The 20138-nt window shown below is 42.1% G+C and overlaps 1 protein-coding gene across 12 annotated transcripts in view; it reads right to left on the reverse strand.

Annotated features, from left to right (window-relative positions):
* DENND4A (DENN domain containing 4A) overlaps positions 1–20138 on the reverse strand; it is a 152321-nt gene that overhangs the window by 131270 nt on the left and 913 nt on the right. For 6 of the 12 annotated variants that reach the window (XM_064361451.1, XM_064361447.1, XM_064361454.1 and 3 more), the window contains one exon: positions 7127–7245. The exons of 1 other annotated variant lie outside the window; for it this stretch is intronic. The gene's annotated coding sequence lies outside the window, so the exon portion shown is untranslated. Of the gene's footprint in view, positions 1–213; positions 295–6003; positions 6281–7126; positions 7246–7640; positions 7687–10262; positions 10377–20138 lie in introns of those variants that run through there. 5 more of the 12 variants (XM_064361446.1, XM_064361443.1, XM_064361455.1 and 2 more) reach the window with 5 other exon arrangements.

A 20138-nucleotide genomic window follows, 5' to 3' on the forward strand; every position in this document is an offset into this window, starting at 1 on the left:
GCGGTAGGATCGCTTGAGCCCAGAAGTTTGAGACCAGCCTGGGCAACATGATGAAACCCAGTCTCTAAAAAGAAAAAAATAATAATAATAAAAATAAGTAAAATAAATAAATAAGCTGGTTTAATTTTCACAACAATTACATGAAGAGGACACCTCTATCATCCCTATGTGATAGATGAGGACACTGAAGCATGTAAAGATTAAATAACTTACCTAAGATCACAAAATTTAGTAGCAGAGTCAAGATTCAAACCAAGTGAGTATGGTTTGAAATGTACTCCAAGGTACACGTTCCTGAAAAGCAGCCAAAGCAATGCCATGTCACTGTTCATAAATATAGTTTATTAAAAGATAAACTAGAAGGATACAAATCAAATTCATTACAACAATTTCCTCTGGAAGTGGAGATGAAGGTGAGGAGGATAAAACTGGAGAGAACAAAAGAGACTTTAAGATGATCAGTGGCGGGGCGCGGTGGCTCACGCCTGTAATCCCAGCACTTTGGGAAGCCGAGGCAGGTGGATCACGAGGTCAAGAGATCGAGACCATCCTGGTCAACATGGTGAAACCCCCATCTCTACTAAAAATACAAAAAATTAGCTGGGCATGGTGGCATGTGCCAGTAATCCCAGCTACTCAAGAGGCTGAGGCAGAATTGCTTGAACCCAGGAGGCGGAGGTTGCGGTGAGCCGAGATGGCGCCATTGCACTCCAGCCTGGGTAACAAGAGTGAAACTCCGTCTCAAAACAAAACAAAACAAAATAAAACATGATCAGTAATATTTAGGAAAAGTATAAAGTTCTACACTGCTCTTTTAGAATTCAATGTGGTAACTATGATGTAAATATTTTAAATTAAATACATATCTGGAGCAAAAATGAAATATGTTAACATTTTATATATGGATATGTGGGTGTACAGACTTTTGCTGTGTATTTTTAAAACTTTTCAAAAATAAAAATCTCTCATCTATAAAACAATATTATAACAAAAATAACAAACTTAATAAAGTTCCGATCTTTATATTTCATCTTTCATTTGAAAACAAAACCAGCTGAACTGTGTGAGTTTATGTATGTATAAACACACATATGGAAAACGCATTTTTACAGAGATGAAGAGACAGGTTTTAACAAAGCATATCAGAAACTATCTCTTACTATACATTTTAATGACTCACTATTTTCAGTGAAAATAAAGTGTAACACTAGTAGGAAAATTCCCTTGGTATCTTTCTACCTCTGAGAGACAGGTTTTAACAAAGCATATCAGAAACAGTATCTCTTACTATACATTTTAATGAATATTTTCAGTGAAAATAAAGTGTAACACTAGTAGGAAAATTCCCTTGTTATCTTTCTACCTCTTTCTTTTTTGTCTCTTCTCTCTCTCGCTTTCTACTTGCTTGTAATTTTTTTTTTAGATGGAGTTCTGCTCTTGCTGCCCAGGCTGGAGTGCAATGGCGTGAACTCAGCTCACCGCAACCTCTGCCTCCCAGGTACAAGCGATTCTCCTGCCTCAGCCTCCCGAGTAGCTGGGATTACAGGTGTGCGCCACCACACCCAGCTAATTTTGTATTTTTAGTAGAGACCGGGTTTCTTCATGTTGGTCAGGCTAGTCTCAAACTCCCGACCTCAGGTGATCCACCCACCTCGGCCTCTCAAAATGTTGGGATTACAGGTGTGAGCCACCACACCCGGCCTTGTTTGTGATTTTTAACAGAAGGAAGCACAAAGAAGGAACTAAGAAAGTGTCACACATTTTAAAAATAATAACAGCCATAGATGAACATATAATGCAGCCCTTCTAAATATGATTCTCAAACCTATAATCAAGTAATGTTCTAAAAATTTATTTGTAAATTGGTTGTCTAGAACTCACAACATATTTTCCCATGAAGAAAGTTACAAAAGGATATGAGCACCAGGAAAAAGATACTGCCTGAGCTGCCAGGCTATTGGCTGAGAAACAAGACAAGCAGAGTACACAACATGTACTGATGATCCAAAAAGAAAAAAAAAAGCATTCTGACCCAGAGTTTGAGGGCAGAAATAATTACTCATTTATTTACCTTTGTAATCTCAGTAACTAGCAAATTATCTGGCATCTCATAACAAAAAACCATTGCCTACTTACTGATGAAGTAATGGGGAAAAGACTAAGTAGAGGAATCCATCAATAGGTGGCACTGTCAACACAGAACAGTTTTGGTGGAGGAAAGAAAAAGCTTGGAGAGAAGCAATGTTTAATGACACAAAAAACCACATATGTAAAACTATTACAAGGTTAGTGCTGGTAATTAAGAGAACACCTTCATCTAAATTACCAGCTGTGTCTACTACTGTGTAATGCAAATAAGCACGATATTTTGGGTTAGTTTTGCTAACAATGTGGCGGGCACGGTGGCTCACGCCTATAATCCCAGCACTTTGGGAGGCCGAGGTGGGTGGATCACGAGGTCAAGAGATCAAGACCATCCTGGTCAACAAGGTGAAACCCCGTCTCTACTAAAAATACAAAAATTAGCTGGGCATGGTGGCGCATGCCTGTAGTCCCAGCTACTCGGGAGACTGAGGCAGGAGAATTGCTTGAATCCAGGAGGCGGAGGTTTCAGTGAGCCGAGATCGCACCATAGCACACCAGCCTGGGTAACAAGAGCGAAACTCCGTCTCAAAAAAAAAAAAAAGATAGTTTTCCTATTGGAGCAATAGTTATTTGGGATTTTCAGTATTTTCTCCTATGACCCTTGAAAATATTTCAATGTCTTTTTTGTAATTATAAGAGTAATAACTGGGGGCAGTGGCTCACACCTGTAATCTCAGCACTTTGGGAGGCCAAGGCGGGCAGATTACTTGGGCTCACGAGTTCAAGACCAGCCTGGGCAACATGGCAAAACCCTGTCTCAAAAAATACAAAAATTACCCAAGTATGGGTGGTACGCACCTGTAGTCCCAGCTACCTGGGAGGCCAAGGTGGGAGGATGGCTTGAGCCCAGGACGTAGAGGTTGTAGTAAACTGAGATTGTGCCACTGCACTCCAGCCTGGGTGATAGAGCCAGGCTTATCTCAAAAAAAAAAAAAAAAGTAGTAATTGTTCAGATTAAGAACAAAGAAAAGCACAAAAACTAAAACAAAAATTACCCATAATCCTATCACCCAGGGATAACATCTCTTACTATTGTATGTATCTCCTGCAACTCTTTTTGCCATTTACACATTATAAATAATAACATAGTATGTTTCTTTATATTCTAATTTTTCTCTCAACATTATATTGTACTTTCTTATGTCAGTACATTTTTAAAATAATTTTTAGTAGCTGTATCCACCATATAGGTTATCATTAATTTTACCATTCCCATATTATAATGCATTTTGACTATTAAAATTGTTCCACTCTCATAAAATGCTATATAAATTAACTATTTTTTGTTATTTGAGACAGAGTCTTACTCTGTTGCCCAGGTTGGAATGCAGTGGCACAATCATAGCTCACTGCAGCCTCAAACTCCTGGGCTCAAGGGATCCTCCTGCTTTGGCCTCCCAAAGGGCTGGAATAACAGGCGTGAGCCACCTCACAGGGCCTAATCACTTCTTAAATGTAAATTTCTACATTATTCTTGTAGAATTCAAAGTGATAACTATGATATACAATAATAAAGTGTGGTGGGCTTGTCTCCCTCCACCCCCAGCATCCCCTTACAAAATCTACTAAATAATCAATCTAGGGTATTAGATAAATAAATAAATAAGAAAGGAAGAAAAATTTATCAACTATTCTCAGTCACTCTTCTTCTACCTGTAAAGAAGGAAAAGTCCCACAAAGATAAGGCTCTGACATCGAAGACGGCAAGAATAACAAGTCAATTTTCCTGCTAGAGCAACTTTTGTTTTCCACCTAGAACAATGCACCATCAATTTAAGTAGGAATAGCACAAGATTTATAATATGCTAAACACCTCTATCTGCATCAGTGCTTAAACTAGGTTTTTGCAGGACACAGAATGTTTCGAAAAATTCTGTAAATAAAATATAGTGTAACTAACACCACTCAGTAAAAAAAGTTTCATTTTACAATTCTACCATAATTTGTTAATGAATTAATAAATGCCATGTAGTCTCTTACTTCTTCTAGTCTCCCAATTATACTAAATATTATTCAAGCTACCAGAAATAGGACAACAGTTCCAGGAACTTGAGAATCAATAACTCTTTAAACCAGTGGTAATTCATGTGGAAAAGTTCAGAACAAATCAGCATCAGCTTCCTGGCTCTCTTGCACAAACAAAAAATTCATATTGCTTCACCAATTTTCAAAAATGTAAATTTGTGTATATAAGTTTAAAACTCGGGCCAAAATTTATTTATATTTACCCCAAATTTGCAACTGGTATCAAGATCAATTAACTTTCTTAGCAAGTACATTGTTAGAAAATTCCACAGTGATCCCAGAACAGAAGGGGCTTAAAAAATAATACAAAACAAAAATTAAATACCACAGTGAAGTAGGTCTATGTTTAATCATTCAGGAAAAGAAAATTATGTAACATATTATATATAATGATGATGATAACATATGCTATTCTGGACTCTTACTGAGAGCTGTGGTTCAAAGGGAAATTGTGAAAATGAAGTAAAAATTGCCCAAAATGTTTAATTCTGCCCAAAACAAAGTTTCCAGAAAAGAAGCCAAATACCTTTTATTGTAAGTTCAAACAGGGTTCAAATAGCTCAGAAATGTTGTATACTTAAGTTTTCAGAAGTCGAATCCCAGAACAGCTATAAACATAAACTGAATAACTTGCTCAAGAGTCTTTACTTATTACCCAATCTTAGGTCCCCCAGAATACTTTTTAAAGCAATCCCAAATGTACTATAATAGATTAGTGTAAACTGGGCTATGCTGTTTACAGGTGTCTTCACCACCTCCCCCAAGGAGAAAAGAGGTAGAGACTAGGGTAAGCAGAAAAAAGAATGAGATATATACACACCAAATAACAGCTTGTAATCTTGTAAGACTGCTTCTTTTACACTTGGGCTATTCTTTTCATTACTGTATAATACATTTTAAAGAATAACATATTCACAGAGTAATACAATTTCTGCCCTCACGGGTCTCTAGCTGGCTGACACGCGTTTTCTCCTCAAATAAATACATGCCTGTTGACTGATGCCTGTCCCGCTGTTACAAACAAGAAATAACTGTCCTATAAAACAAAACCTCTCTCTAAGGTTCTAGGCGTAACCATACGTTTGAATTAAAAGCACACTGGAACAACAACAAAAATCTTCCAGTACATCTGACATTTAAAAGCACGATAATGAAAAGCTGTCGCTGCGACCCAATTTTAGGTCACAAGCTTTCTACTGTTTTTCCTGCACCCTCTCCAGAAAGTGATAAACTTCAAAGGGAATGGTGGTAACCAGGAACCGTTCCCTTCCCCCACATGCCCCCCGCCAAAAAAAAAAGACTAGAAAAAAACTGGCTAACTTGGACGCTGGCCGGGCTCACGCAGAACCCGTGCCCGCGGGCCGGGGAAGGCTGGGCAGACCCTGGGAGGAAAAGTGGGCCTCCAGGCGCCCCAGGCTCCCCCCGCCGCCTGTCTCAGATACCGAGCAGGTGGGATTCCGGGAAGCCACCTCCGACTTACGTAACGGGCTTGTCAAAATCCCAGATCCAGGACCTCCCCCTCCCCGCCCCCACTCCCAAATAACAACAGCCCCAGGGCAGCCTGGAATAGAAAATCTGGAATGAAAACACAGGAGCCCCCCACGCGTCCGACGCAGAGGCGCGGGTGCTACTCTCAGCACCGCCGCGCCATCCTGGGGCGGACGGAGCCGCAGAGGACCGCACGGCTCTCAGAGCTCCCGGGCGGAGGTCGCGGCCATCCGTGCCGCCTCCCCAAGCCGGCCGGCCCCGCTCCCGCGCCCCCCGGCTGTCACCTCTCCGGGCCGTGACAGCTCCACCTGCCACTGTTGCCCGCGTCGCCGCCCCCGCACTCACCTCCCAACTGGCTCGCGCGCCAGCAGCGGATCGAGCTTGACGAGCGGCGCCGGATTCCCTCACGCGCGGCAGCGGGACACGAGGGGCTGAATGCCGCGGCGCTCTGAGCCCGCTTAGCTCATCCCCAGCCCGGCGCTCCGCCCTCCGCTGCACCCCCGCCCGCCCAGGCCTGCCGTCTCAGTCAGACGGGACTCCCCTCCCCTCGCGGCCGCCACTGCCTCCGCCTCTTTCCCCGACTCCAGTCGCCGCGGCCAGCGCGACCGGCGCCATCTTGGCAGTGACGGAAGGGGCGAGGGCGGGAATCACGCCCGCGGGCACCAATCGAAGGCCGAATCTGGCCCGAGGGGGCGGAGAGGGCCGGGTTGAGGGTCGTGGGGTCCTAGCGCCAAACTGACGAGAGGGCGGAGAAGGTGGGCGGGACTGAGTCGCCCTCGCCCGTGACGTTCGGTGTAGTTGGGGAAACGCACCGTGGTTCCCCCTCGGGTTGGGAGATCCCGAGCCCCAGGCAGGCGTGGGCGAAGCGTACAGTCCCTTCACCTTTCGCTGCCCGAAGGCATAGGAATCCAGTTCGCGCCAACTGACCTGTTTCTTCCTTCCTCCCGGGCACTCCGGAAGTCCTGAGATTGCCCTGCTCGGTTCGTAGGTCTGAGCAGCTGCTGCTCCTTCACCAAAGGTGCTCAGATTCTCCAGGAAACTCCCTTACGGGTTAGCAACCTACGAGTAGGTTTCAGTCCCAAGATAGAAAGGTAAAGCGGGGAATTTACGGGGTTTCTCCGCAAAGTACGTTGATAAAACACCTATTGTTGACTGACGGGGTGTCGATTACTTTGGGATTAATTGGATACGGCCTACTTAAACCTGGCTATGGCTCTCCACCATTGATGGCTGTTGGCAAATGAGGATAATAAAGCTCGATTACCCCCACAGGGTTGCTGGGGAGTTAAATTGTATAGTACCTGTGAAGTACTTAGCATAGTGCCGGAGAGTACCAGATAAATGTTAGACATTATTCCATGGACAAATGGAGGAAGAAACAGGACCCTAAAAATGCCTCTGCTTTCAAGTCAACTTTTCCTAAATTGCACAGCCTTTTACTAACCAAGTTTACAACTTTGTTTCGTACCTCCGGTTCTTTCATTATATTCATTCATTCAGTCACATTCATCGATACTGAAGGTGCTCAGGCAGAGGCTACAGGGTGGTGAACGAAACAGAAAAAGTCCGTTTTCAGGAAACTGCTGTCTAGTGGAAGAAGAGGGACAATTTAATAGTACTTAACATTTTTAGGAGAAACATGCTATAAAGGTTATAAAAATAATAAGGGGACCAGGCTCTGGCTCATGCCTGTAATCCCAACACTTTGGGAGGCCGAGGTGGGAGGATCGCTTGAGCTCAGAAGTTCGAGACCAGCCTGGCAAAATGTCGAAAACCCTGTCTCCACCAAAAGTACAAAAACTTAGCCGGGCGTGGTGGTGTGCCCCTGTGGTCCCAGCTACTTGAGAGGCTGAGGTGGGAGGATTGCTTGAGCCCCAGAGGCAGAGGCTGCAGTGAGCCAAGATCGTGCCACTGCATTCCAGCCTGGGTGACAGCATGACTTTGCTTAAAAAAGAAAAAAAAAAAACTATGAAGTTGCTTACTTTAAATATTTGTAGTCCTCTGTATGTCAGTTATACCTTAATAAAGCTGTAAGAAAAAAAAAACTTGTTGACACAGACTCTTGCTATGTTGCCCCGGCTGGAGTGCAGTGACCTGATCACAGCTAACTACAGCCTCCCTCCCAGGCTCAATCAATCCTCCCACCTCAGACTCTGGAGTAGCTGGGATTGCAGGTGCCCACCACCACAACTGGCTAATTTTTCTATTTTTTGTGGAGACTATGTCTCACTATGTTGCCTAGGCCGGTCTTGAACTCCTGGGGTCAAGGGATCCACCCACCTCATCCTCCCAAAGTGCTGGGTTTACAGGCATAAGCCACCGTGCCCTACCTTAAAAAGGTTTTTTTAGCCCAGTTGGGAACCCTCCCTATTATGTTACCCACTGGACACAGAGTTAGCCTTTCATTAGTTTTAAGTGTTGCTAGATGTATCAGATCAGTTCCTCTTTGAGGAGTAGCTTGGCTTATCAAAATATTCCACTAGCAGCAAAAGCACTCTTTTACTGTTTTTTTATTTTATTTATTTATTTATTTTTTAAGAGACGGGGTTTCACCATGTTGGCCAGGATGATCTCAATCTCCTGACCTCTTGATCTGCCCGCCTCAGCCTTCCAAAGTGCTGGGATTACAGGCATGAGCCACTGTGCCCTGCCTTTAGTGCTTTTTTATACATATATATATATATGTATGTATATATACACAAATATTTTCACCTACAGAGTACCAATTAAAATAGATATATAGTTGCAAGTAGCATACAGGATGGGATTCTAAAACCTTTCAAAAGTTTAAAAGGCGTGAAGGTTTTTTTAACCAGAGAAAATAACTTCTTAAAGAACAATATTAAAAAACAGTAGAAAACCAATATGCAGCATTAGACTATGTACCCAGGAAGTATTGTACCTCAGAGCCCCCCTTAACAGTCCTATCGGTAGTTCTCTCAACACCCCAGGCAAATGTGACTATAATCACATTTAAACAAACCTAAACTCTAGATGTGATTTGGGCAAGGGATTCTACCAATGTAGACATGAGCCAAATAGAATTTTTTGGATAATAAATTTTGGCTCCATGCCATTTCTGAAATTGTCATATTTTATATGTGGAACTCTATCCGGATATTTCTTAGAAGTTATTTTAAAATGCTGTGGTTTGAATGATGCATGAAGGAAAACTATGAAACCAATAACCATTTAAAGCAATGGAAGTGCAAGCTGTTGTACAGCCTAATCCTCTCCACCTGTTAAATCTATGTACCTTAATTGCTCTACCAGAAGTTTCTCACGTCTTTAAATGAAAATCTGGAGCCTCTATAAAGCAATCTTTTTTTTTTTTTTTTTTAGACAGAGTCTTGCTTTGTTGCCCAGCCTGGAGTGCAGTAGCAGGATCTCAGCTCACTGCAACCTCCACCTTCCAGGTTCAAGCGATTATCTAGCCTCCGAGGTAGCTGGGATTACAGACACTCACCACCACACCTGGCTAATTTTTGTATTTTAGTAGAGACGGGGTTTCACCATTCACCATGTTGGCCAGGCTGGTCTCGAATTCCTGACCTCAGGTGATCCACCCTCCACAGTCTCCCAAAGTGTTGCAGTTATAGGCATGAGCCACTGTGCCTGGCCTATAAAGCAATCCTTGATAGCTATGCTACAGGGCTTCCTTATGGGTGAGAAAACCAACCAGGTATCTATGGCCTTTTAGAAACTATATAGATGTGTCCCAAAGCAGAATGCATATTGACGAATTGTATTCAGTATGAAACAGTGTTTGAGTGACATTCCAATGTATTTAGTACAAAAACTAAAATTTATTAGCCATGTGGTCAAATTATCCATGTGTTTCTTAAAAACACAAACCTGATGAAATTATTTTTGAAAGAAATTATCTGCCAGCCTGGACAACATGGCAAAACCCCGTCTCTACCAAAATACAAAAATTAGCCCATCATGGTGGTGCACACTTGTAGTCCTAGCTACTTGGGAGGCTGAGGTGGGAGGATCACTTGAACCCAGGAGGTGGAGGTTGCAAAAAAAAAGAAAGAAATTATATGAATAATTTTCAAGGATAATAGTAGGAAATATCATGTTAGAAGTGACAAATTCTGGCTGGGAATGGTGGATCATGCCTGCAATACCAGCACTTTGAGAGACCAAGGTGGGAGGATCACTTGAGCTCAGGAGTTCAAAACCCCCAACCTGGGCAATATAGCAAGACCCCATCTCTACAAAAATAACAGACATGGTGGCACATGCCTGTAGTCCTAGCTGCTTGGGAGGCTCAGTTGGGAAGACTGCTTGAACTGGGGAATTCAAAACTGCAGTGAGCTAAGATCCCACCCCTGTATTCTGGCCTGAGTGACAGAGCAAGATCCTATCTCAAAAAAAAAAAAAAGACAAATTCTGAACCTGGTGCTTCAGAAGAGTGGCCAAGTACTAGAGAGCTGCAGCAGTCTGAGACACTGCTGTCTCTGCCCTTTTAGTGGCCATCTGAGGAGTCATATCTTTGAATCAGCACTTTTTCACATTTTTGAAAATGATCACTTCTCAACATTTTCCTTAAGTTAATTTTACCTCTTTCAGCAATTCCATGTAAGTTGAATTTTTACCTTTTAAATTATCTGCAGGAGAGTTTTAAAAATAAGATGTCTATAACTGTCATTGATCACCGAGTATACTCCTCTGACTTTCTTGAAGTGGTAAGACAATATTTAACACACATTAGAGGCAAAAATTATGTTCCTAGGCATATAACTTTAATAAAAGTCAAACTATGACAAATTCTATGTTAGACGGACAAACTCGTTGCTCTGGTAGCCCGGGTGAGTTGAGCCCAGGTCGGCTGAATGATTAATTCTCATTGTGAGAATTGAAGGTGACAAAATAGACAAAATAGATGGCATTTGAACCAACCCTGAGAGAAGCTGGACTTTCTATGAAAGGTGAGGACATCGTTGTTTGGGGAATGGGGCAGAGAGTGGTACAAGGAAGGGAAGGCTTTTTTTTTTTTTTTTTTTTACTTTGCATCTTTATAATAGATATAACAAATGAGAGAGATGCTCATAAATTGTTCCAACACTTTGACCCTCTTTGGGAGTGACCAAAGGTTCAAATTATTTGGAAGGATGGATATCTGTGCTGACTTGCAGGAAATATGAGTCAGCTTTTCTCATGAACTCAGCACTGTTGTTACAGCTTGGCTATTTGGGAAACTCGAAGCAGAACAAATCAGACACCGCGAGTCATTTTTTTTTTTATTGATTGGCTCAGACATGCATCCTCCAAGGGTGGACAACAGGAACGCCCTTTTTATTGTCAAAACTTAAAGGAACTCTGCCAGCAAGGGGAAACACCTGCAACTGAGAATAAACTAAAAAAAAAACCCTCCTGTTTTCTGTCTATATTATCACTCAAAATAGGAGACACACACATCTTTTGTCCATACCTCTTTCCTGCACTTCAGGATCGTGTGTATTCAGCTGCCTCCAGATAGGTCAGTCCCAGCTATATCTGAAACTCAGCATTTTGAAGGCGAAGTCATTATCTTTCCCACAAATCTGTTACTCCTATAATTTCTTATTTCCTGAATATAGTTTAACTCACCATGCACCTAAAAGCTAAAGCCTCCTGTGGAGACTTAAATTACTTTTTAGGAGTTGAAGACCAGCCTGGCCAACATGGTGAAACCCTGTCTCCACCGAAAATACAAAAATTAGCTGGGCATGGTGGCGTGCGCCCGTAGTCCCAGCTACTCTGGAGGCTGAGGCAGGAGAATCACTAGAACCCAGGTGTTGGAGGTTGCAGTGAGCCAAGATCCAGCCACTGCACTCTAGCCTGGGCAGCAGAGTGAAACTCCATCTCAAAAACAAAAAGTCAAAACCTGAGTCATCAACTTCTTTTTCCCTTATGCATTGCACTCCAGCCTGGGGGACACAGCAAGACTCCATCTCAACTGAAAAAAAAAAAGTCAAAACCTGAGTCATCAACTCTTTTTTCCCCTCATGCATTGACACCTGATCAATCTTGAAAAAGAATTGTTATCTCCTTAACATCAATAGTATCCTCCCTCATTTCTCCATCCCCATTCCCACTGACCTAGTTCAACTCCACATCTTTAGTGTTTTTTTAGTCCAAAATTTTGCAGTAGTCATTTAATTGGATTTCCTATCTCTCTCTCTCTCTCTCTCTTTTTTTTTTTTTTGAGACCGTCTGTCTTGGCTCACTGAAACTTCCACCTTCCAGGTTCAAGCTATTCTCCTGCCTCAGCCTCCTGAGTAACTGGGATTACAGGTGCGTGCTGCCATGCCCAGCTAATTTTTGCATTTTTAGTAGAGACGAAGTTCCACCATGTTGGCCAGGCTGGTCTCGAACTCCTGACCTCAAGTGATCCACCCACCTCAGCCTCCAAAAGTGCTGGGATTACAGGCGTGAGCCACCACACCCAGCGGGATTTCCTATCTCTTGTCTTTCTCTCTTAAATCCATCCATCTCCGTGTTGCCAGGCTGATCTTTCTAAAGAAATATGATCAGTTGTTCCAGACATCATTCGAGATTGCTAGCTTCCTACTCTCCTTTCTTTCTGTTCCTGGTGGAAAGTTCATCAATGTCCAGTCCTGATGTTACCTAAGAAGAGCAGGGTGCTAAGGCCTGTGCCTCTCTATACCCTCTCTAGTGTAGTAGAGACAGTCTCTCATATGGAACACTTTCAGATTATCAACACAAGCCTTTTAATTGAGAGAAAGTATTTAAGCTTCTGCTGCCCCTAAATTTTGTTCTCCTTTCCTACATATGTGCATGCAGACAAATAAATTGAACAGTTAATTATATCAAGCTCACTAAATCGAGAGTACAGGTAGTCCAGAAGGGAGGAACTCTAACAATTAGCTTATATAAGATTTGGACAATAATAGACTTTTAATAATAAACATTTAAATTTAAAACAAAAAAGACGTCTAAAGCCTCTTTAAGGTGGTTATCTTGTTAATTAAATAATTCCCAAAAGCTATTTTAGGCTCTCTAGTGTCAGCATCATGTTATTATCTCCTAGAAATGGATATGCTGGGGCCGAGCGCGGTGGCGCACGCCTGTAATTCCAGCACTTTGGGAGGCCGAGGCAGGTGGATCACAAGGTCAAGAGATTGAGACCGTCCTGGTCAACATGGTGAAACCCCGTCTCTACTAAAAAATACAAAAAATTAGCTGGGCATGGTGGCGCGTGCCTGTAATCCCAGCTACTCAGGAGACTGAGGCAGAAGAATTGCCTGAACCCAGGAGGCAGAGGTTGCGGTGAGCCGAGATCGCGCCATTGCACTCCAGCCTGGGTAACAAGAGCGAAACTCTGTCTCAAAAAAAAAAAAAAAGAAGAAGAAGAAATGGATATGCTTCCTCTACATTTCCCATTCATAACCCTGCAAGTATTCATATTTGGTTGTAATTATCTTAATGGCATATTTAATTTTAATACATGTCATCTTATTGATGTAATAGCATTATGTCATAATAATAACTTACATAGTTTAAAATTATGCTAAAAGAGAAACAGAAGGAAGTCAAGTTGAGATGAGGCTATCTTTTACTTGACTATATTAGATCTGAAATGGAAGAAAGGCTTTTTTTTTCTTCTCTTTAAATTATTATTATTTTTTTGAGATGATGTTTTGCTATTGTTAGCCAGGCTGTAGTGCCATGGCATGTTCTTAGCTCACTGCAGCCTCTGTCTCCCAGGTTCAAGCAATTCTCCTGCCTCAGCCTCCCAAGTATCTGGGATTACAGGTATGTGCCACCACGCCTAGCTAATTTTGTATTTTTAGTGAAGATGGGGTTTCACCGTGCTGCTCAGGCTGGTCTCGAACCCCTGACCTCAGGTGATCCACCCACCTCAGTCTCCTAAAGTGCTGGGATTATAAGCATGAGCCACCATGCCTGGCTGGAAGAAAGGCTTTTAAGGATGATACAATCAGGCAATGCAAACTGCTCCTACCTGTGCAGTGCTCTCTGGAAGGTAATAGATGGTAGAGTTGAAGAAAAGAGATTCACAGAACCCTTGATGTCAGCTAGAGATGATATAATTACACAGGTCATTTTTTCTTCGTTATTTTTTTTTTTTGGCGAGGGGTGTTACTTGTGATCAGGATATCTGCCCTGCCAGTTGAGGGGTGTTACTTGTTTGTTGAATTTGAAATCAATCTAAGGGTTGTAACAAACATTATATTAAAATGAAATAGAACAGAAAATATAATTGTAAGGATTGTTTTGTGAAATTTTGTTATCTATATCTATATCTATATATATAGCTACATATTAACTGCCATGGTGTGCCACCTAGATTCTCCCTCTTCAATGCTGAAGCAACCATTCTTCCAGCTGCTAGGACTGTTGGCAGCCAACAGCTTTTAACTGAGTCCTCTCTTGGACTTTCTCCAAGAGAGCTTCCTGGGTGCAGCTGTATCCAGTAACTGGTCAGTGCAGGTATATAAAGGCTTGATCCCCTGTACCAGTTTGAAATAACTCTCAGGGATCATTCCAACTAGTGTGGAATCAGCTGAGGCCTTTGTTGCCCCTTCATTGCAAGCCCAACTTCTCCCTTTACTTCATCCTGCTTCCTTCACTTCTTTACAGGTGCTGATCCCAAGACAATCCCCAATAACTGTCCTGGATACAAATCCCTGTCTCAGAGTCTATTTCCCAGGCATGTATGCATATGCAGGGTCTGAATGTAAAATTATTTCTCACTGTGAATACTGGTCATAAAATACTGAAATCCCCTGCACCAGAAGACACGACTAGGATGTTCATTGATTCATTGTTCAAAAACTAAACACCTGTCGATAGAAGAGCCATGGTATAGTCCTGCAATGGAAAACTATACAATAATCTCGCCAGGTACAGTGGCTCACACCTGTAATCGCAGCACTTTGGGAGGCCAAGGCAAGCAGATCATTTGAGGTCAGGAGTTTGAGACCAGCCTGGCCAACGTGGTGAAACCCCATCTCTGCTAAAAATACAAAAATTAGCCCCACGTGGTGGTTGGCTCCTGTAATCCAGCTACTCTGGAGGCTGAGGCAGGAGGATCACTTGAACCCAGGAGGTGGAGGTTGCAGTGTGCCAGGATTGCACCACTGCACTCCAACCTGGGTGACAGAGAGAGACTCTGTCTCAAAAAAAAAAAAAAAAGATGAAATTTGTATAAAAAAAGATGAAAAAAATTTGCCATTTTAATTGGCATATAATGATATATAATTGTAGTCTTAATTTATATTGCCCTGGTGACTAATTGTATTGAATAAGCTTTCATAAAGTTTTTTTGTTTTGTTTGTTTTTGTTTTGGAAACAGGTTATCACTCTGTAGCCGAGACTGGAATGAGTGGTGGATCACAACTCATAGCAGCCTTGACCTTTGGGTCCAGGTGATCCTCCCACCTCAGCCTCCTGAGTAGCTGGCACTACAGGTGTGTGCCACCATGTCTGGCTAATTTTTTTTAATTTTTGTAGAGATGAGGTTTTGCCATGTTGCCCAGGCTGGGCTCAAGCAATCTACCTGCCTCAGCCTCCCAAAGTGCTGGAAATAGAGGCATAAGCCACCACGCCCTGCTAGTTTTTAGAATTGTTTGTTTTTGTAGAGAGGGGATTTTGCCATGTTGCCCAGGCTGGGCTCCATCTCCTTGGCTCAAGTGATCTGCCCAGCTCAGCTTCCCAAAGTGCTGGTATTACAGGCATAAGCCATTGTGCCCTGCCTCTTAAATTTTAGACAAGACAATATGGCAACTATTGAATGATTACTAAGTCATGTTTTCTACTGTGAAAATGATACAGGAAGGATTTTCTGAGCTTCCCTACTCTAAAACTGTTGTACTCTTTGAAGCCAAAACAAGAGTATTAAAAAATACAAATAAACAAACAAAAAACCCAAGCACAGGGGTATTTAGTTGACTATGTAGGTATGACATTGTGGGGTTTTTTTTGTTGTTGTTGTTTTGTTTTGTTTTTTTGGTTTTTGAGACGGAGTCTCGCTCTGTCATCCAGGCTGGAGTACAGTGCATGATCTTGGCTCACTGCAACCTTTGTCTCCCGGGTTCAAGCCATTCTCCTACCTCAGACTCTGGAGTGTCTGGGATTACAGGCACCCACCACCAGGGCCTGGCTAATTTTTGTATTTTAGTAGAGATGGGGTTTTACCATGTCAGCCAGGCTGGTCTTGAACTCCTGGGCCTCAAGTGATCCACCCACCTTGACCTCCCTAAATGCTGGGATTACAGGTGTGAGCCACTGCATCTGACCTCATTGAACTCTAAGTGCCCCATATCATACAAAAGGCAGTGGCCTGAAGACTTTATGTTATGGCAATGATCTATTTATTGTTTTTTAATTAGCCAGGCATGGTGGTGGGCACCCGTAGTCCCAGTTACTTGGGAGGCTGAGGCAGGAGAATTTCTTGAACTCGGGAGGCAGAGGTTGCAGTGAGCCAGGATTATGCCACTGTACTCTAGCCTGGGCGACAGAGTAAGGCTCCATCTCAAAAAAGAAAAAGAAAAGAGTTCAGTGAAACTGGCCAAGTTGCATTAGAAGGAGAAAGTCGGTAGAGGTTAGTGTTATAATCTGTAAATATATGTAAGGAATAGATCTAAGGAAGAAACTAAAAAAAGTAAGCAGAATGAAAATATGGCCAGTAGTGAAACTATAATTTAGGGTAAGAAGCGGTTGCAGCTTTGGGAGAGTTCCCTGCTGGGTTGTTTAGTTGACCCTTTATTTTACTTAGATTTGGATTTTTTTTTTTTTTTTTGAGTTGGAGTCTCACTTCCCTCATGCAGGCTGGAGTGCAGTGACATGATCTCGGCTCACTGCAACATCCACCTTCCAGGTTCGAGCGATTCTCCTTTCTCAGCGTCCTGAGTAGTTGGGATTACAAGCATGCACCACCATGCCCAGCTAATTTTTGTATTTTTAGTAGAGACAGCGTTTCACCATGTTGGCCAGGCTGGTCTCAAACTCCTGACCTCAGATGATCCACCCACCTTGGCCTTCCAAAGTGCTAGGATTACAGGCGTGGGTCACCACACCTGGCTGGTTTGGTTTTATTTTTCTACAGAACGTATGCAAAGTCTAAGACATTGCCTATATAAATTTACTATGATCTATAAAATCTAATTCAGAAGCTTTATTACTACTTCAATTAAGATATATATTTTAGAAAAAGAATTTTAGAATGTTAGCAAGTCTTATGTCTAAAAACAATGAAACAAATATTCATATCTATACCTAGAAAACACAATGAATCTATTTATAAGGAACTACCAAATGCAAAACAGACTCTAACCAATGTTATGCAGAGGTTTCCAAAGCAACAGGGAAGTGGAAACCAGCACATTTGGGGATTAGAGTCTATTAGAAATAGTTACAGATAAAAGTTTTGGGAAGAATCAATAATGCCCACCCTAGTCCTCAGAATTGAGGAATTCAAAGAATTTGAATAACTGAACCAGAAGTTCACATGACAAGAATGCCATCTAGACTGGATATAACTAAGCCACTAACTAGAGTGGCTCTGAAAATATTTTCCAAAAAACTTTGCTCTTGTCTCTACTGCCACTTCGAATTAAGAGAGAAAGATGTGTGGCTTAAATGAGTGCACCGCCTGTGAGACAAGGTTTTGTTCCATATGTTAAGCAGCTGTTGAGTAAAATTTGTCATTTTCCAGGACTGAAACAAGAGAGACACTAGTGATATATGTTTTGTTTGTGAAGAGACTGTGGAACGCCTTGGACCATGATTATTAGCTTATCATTCCTGGGAAACTTCGTATCTGGGACCTAAGAAACCTTACTCAATATTTTTCTTTTTGGTCTAAATTTTTTGAATTGGGAAGTTACAATGCTAATTTTTTCGAGAACTGTGCAGATGCCTCTGAGAAACTTTTGTAAGGTCCTTTTATATATTTATATATATATATACACATATATGTGTGTATGTATATATGTATGTATAACTTAGCTGGGCAATGTGGGGTATGCCTGTAGTCCTACCTACTGGGAAGGCTGAGGCAGGAGGATCACTTGAGCCCAGAAGTTGAAGGCTATAGTAAGCCATGATCGCACCATTGCACTCCAGTCTGGGTGACAGAGTGGGACCCTGTCTCTATTAAAAAAAAAAAAAAACAAAAAAAAAAACCCTATAACTTCAGAGAGAATAGGAAAAGGAATTTTATTTTTAGCCAGCCGGGCATGGTGGCAGGCTCCTATAGTCACAGCTACTCGAGAGGCTGAAGTATGCTTGAGCCCAGGAGTTCAAGATCAGCCTGAGCAACATGGTTAAACCCCATCTCTAAATCAAGGAAAGATAACTTTTGTCTAGGATGAGGACTTGAGGAGAAGGCCTGGACATGAGGTAGCTCATGGAACAACTGGGTTTTTTTGTTTGTTTTATTTTGTTTTGTTTTTTTCTTCACAACTGAGAAATTATTAAGATATTAATAAATCCTAGTCCATATTCAGAAATACTGGGGAGAAAACCCTGGCCATTTTTTGTTTGCTTCCTTTTTATTTATTTATTTATTTATTTATTTATTTTTGAGACGGAGTTTCTCTCTTGTTACCCAGGCTGGAGTGCAATGGCACAATCTCGGCTCACTGCAACCTCTGCCTCCTGGGTTCCAGCAATTCTCCCATCTCAGCCTCCCAAGTAGCTGGAACTACAGGCGTGTGCCACCATGCCCAGCTAATTTTTGTATTTTTAGTAGAGACGGGGTTTCACCATGTTGACCAGGATGGTCTCGATCTCTTGACCTTGTGATTCACCCGCCTTGGCCTCCCAAAGTGCTGGGATTATAGGTGTGAGCCACCGCGCCCGGCCCTGTTTGCTTGCTTTTTAATTAACTACCTTCCTTCCACTCCAAAAACAACCCCAACTATATACTAATCATTCCCCCGTTTTGAGTATTTTATAATCAAGCCTATAATTGTTTGAAGGACATCTCACATCTTTTATTATACTACCTGTCATTCATTTTGTGAACCGTTGTCCCAGTTCTTAAGTACATAGTTTATAACAGCCTATGTATTTGAACGGGATGATTATTAATTATCATTATCAAAAACATTCAGATGTCTATATATATCCTTACAAGTAGGCATTTACAAAGGAAATTTCACAGACATATTCCCTTTCCTTGATCAGCCAATAATAACCTTGACCCAAGACAATTAGTTTATGTGATAGATTTCTTGTCTCCCATTTTTATTCCTAAACCCCATCTCAGACCCTGAAACCCCAAAAGGAATTGTGTAGGACCATATACCTTATTGGTACTCAATAAATGATGATCAACTGTTGTTATTTCATTAGTCTTCATAATTTTCTTATAAAAATGACAATCATTTATTTATATGATTACTTGTCTATAATCCTGTTTTATCCTAAACTGTGGAGTCTCTGCAGGAGCCAGCCACCTTAATCTTTAATAAAAACAGGGTTCATTCAGAGTAGAAGCTCAGAAAACTTACAATTTTTTTGTTTTACAGGCACAGTGGCTCAGACCTGTAATCTCTTTTTTTTTTCCCCAGAGATGGAGTTTCCCTCTTGTTGCCCAGGCTAGAATGCAGGGGCACGATCTTGGCTCATTGCAACCTCCATCTCCTAGGTTCAAGTGATTCTCCTGCCTCAGCCTCCCGAGTAGCTGGGATTATAGGTGCGTGCCACCACACCTAGCTAATATTTTTGTATTTTTAGTAGAGATGGAGGTTTCACCATGTAGGCCAGGCTGGTCTCAAACTCCTGACCTCTGGTGATCCACCCACTTTGGCCTCCTAAATTGCTTAGATTACAGGCATGAACCACCACACCTGGCCACACCTGTAATCTCAACATTTTGGCGGGTGAATCACTTGAGCCTAGGAGTTCTAGACCAGCCTCAGCAATATGATAAAACCCTGTCTCTACAAAAAATTTCTTTAAAAAATTATCCAGATGTGGTGGTCCATACCTGTGATCTCAGCTACTTGGGAGGCTGAGGTGGGAGGATCACCTGAGCCCCAAGAGGTGGAGGCTATAGTGAGCCATGATTGTACCACTGCACTCCAGCCTAGGCAAGAGAGTAAGACCTGTCTCAGAACAACAACAACAACAACAACAACAAAAATTTGTTATCTACTAAAAGACCTTCATGTAAAAGTTACATAGAATACTGTTTCTCCTGGGCCAGGCATGGTGACTCACACCTGTAATCCCAGCACTTTGAGAGGCTGAGGTGGGAGGACTGCTTGAGTTGAGGAGTTCAGGATAAGCCTGGGCAACATAATGGAACCCCCATCTCTACTAAAAATGAAAAAAGTTAGCTAGGCATAACAGTGTTTGCCTGTAGTCCCAGCTACTCATGAGGCTGAAGCGGGAGGATCGCTTGAGCCCAGGAGGTTGAGGCTTCAGTGAGCTATGATAACACCACTGCACTCCAGCCTAGGCAACAGGATGAGACCCTGTCTCAAAAATAAATATAT

The sequence above is a fragment of the Aotus nancymaae genome, unplaced genomic scaffold, assembly GCF_030222135.1.
Source record: "Aotus nancymaae isolate 86718 unplaced genomic scaffold, 86718_ANA_hifiasm-v0.15.2.pri h1tg000041l, whole genome shotgun sequence".
Lineage (NCBI taxonomy): Eukaryota > Metazoa > Chordata > Mammalia > Primates > Aotidae > Aotus > Aotus nancymaae.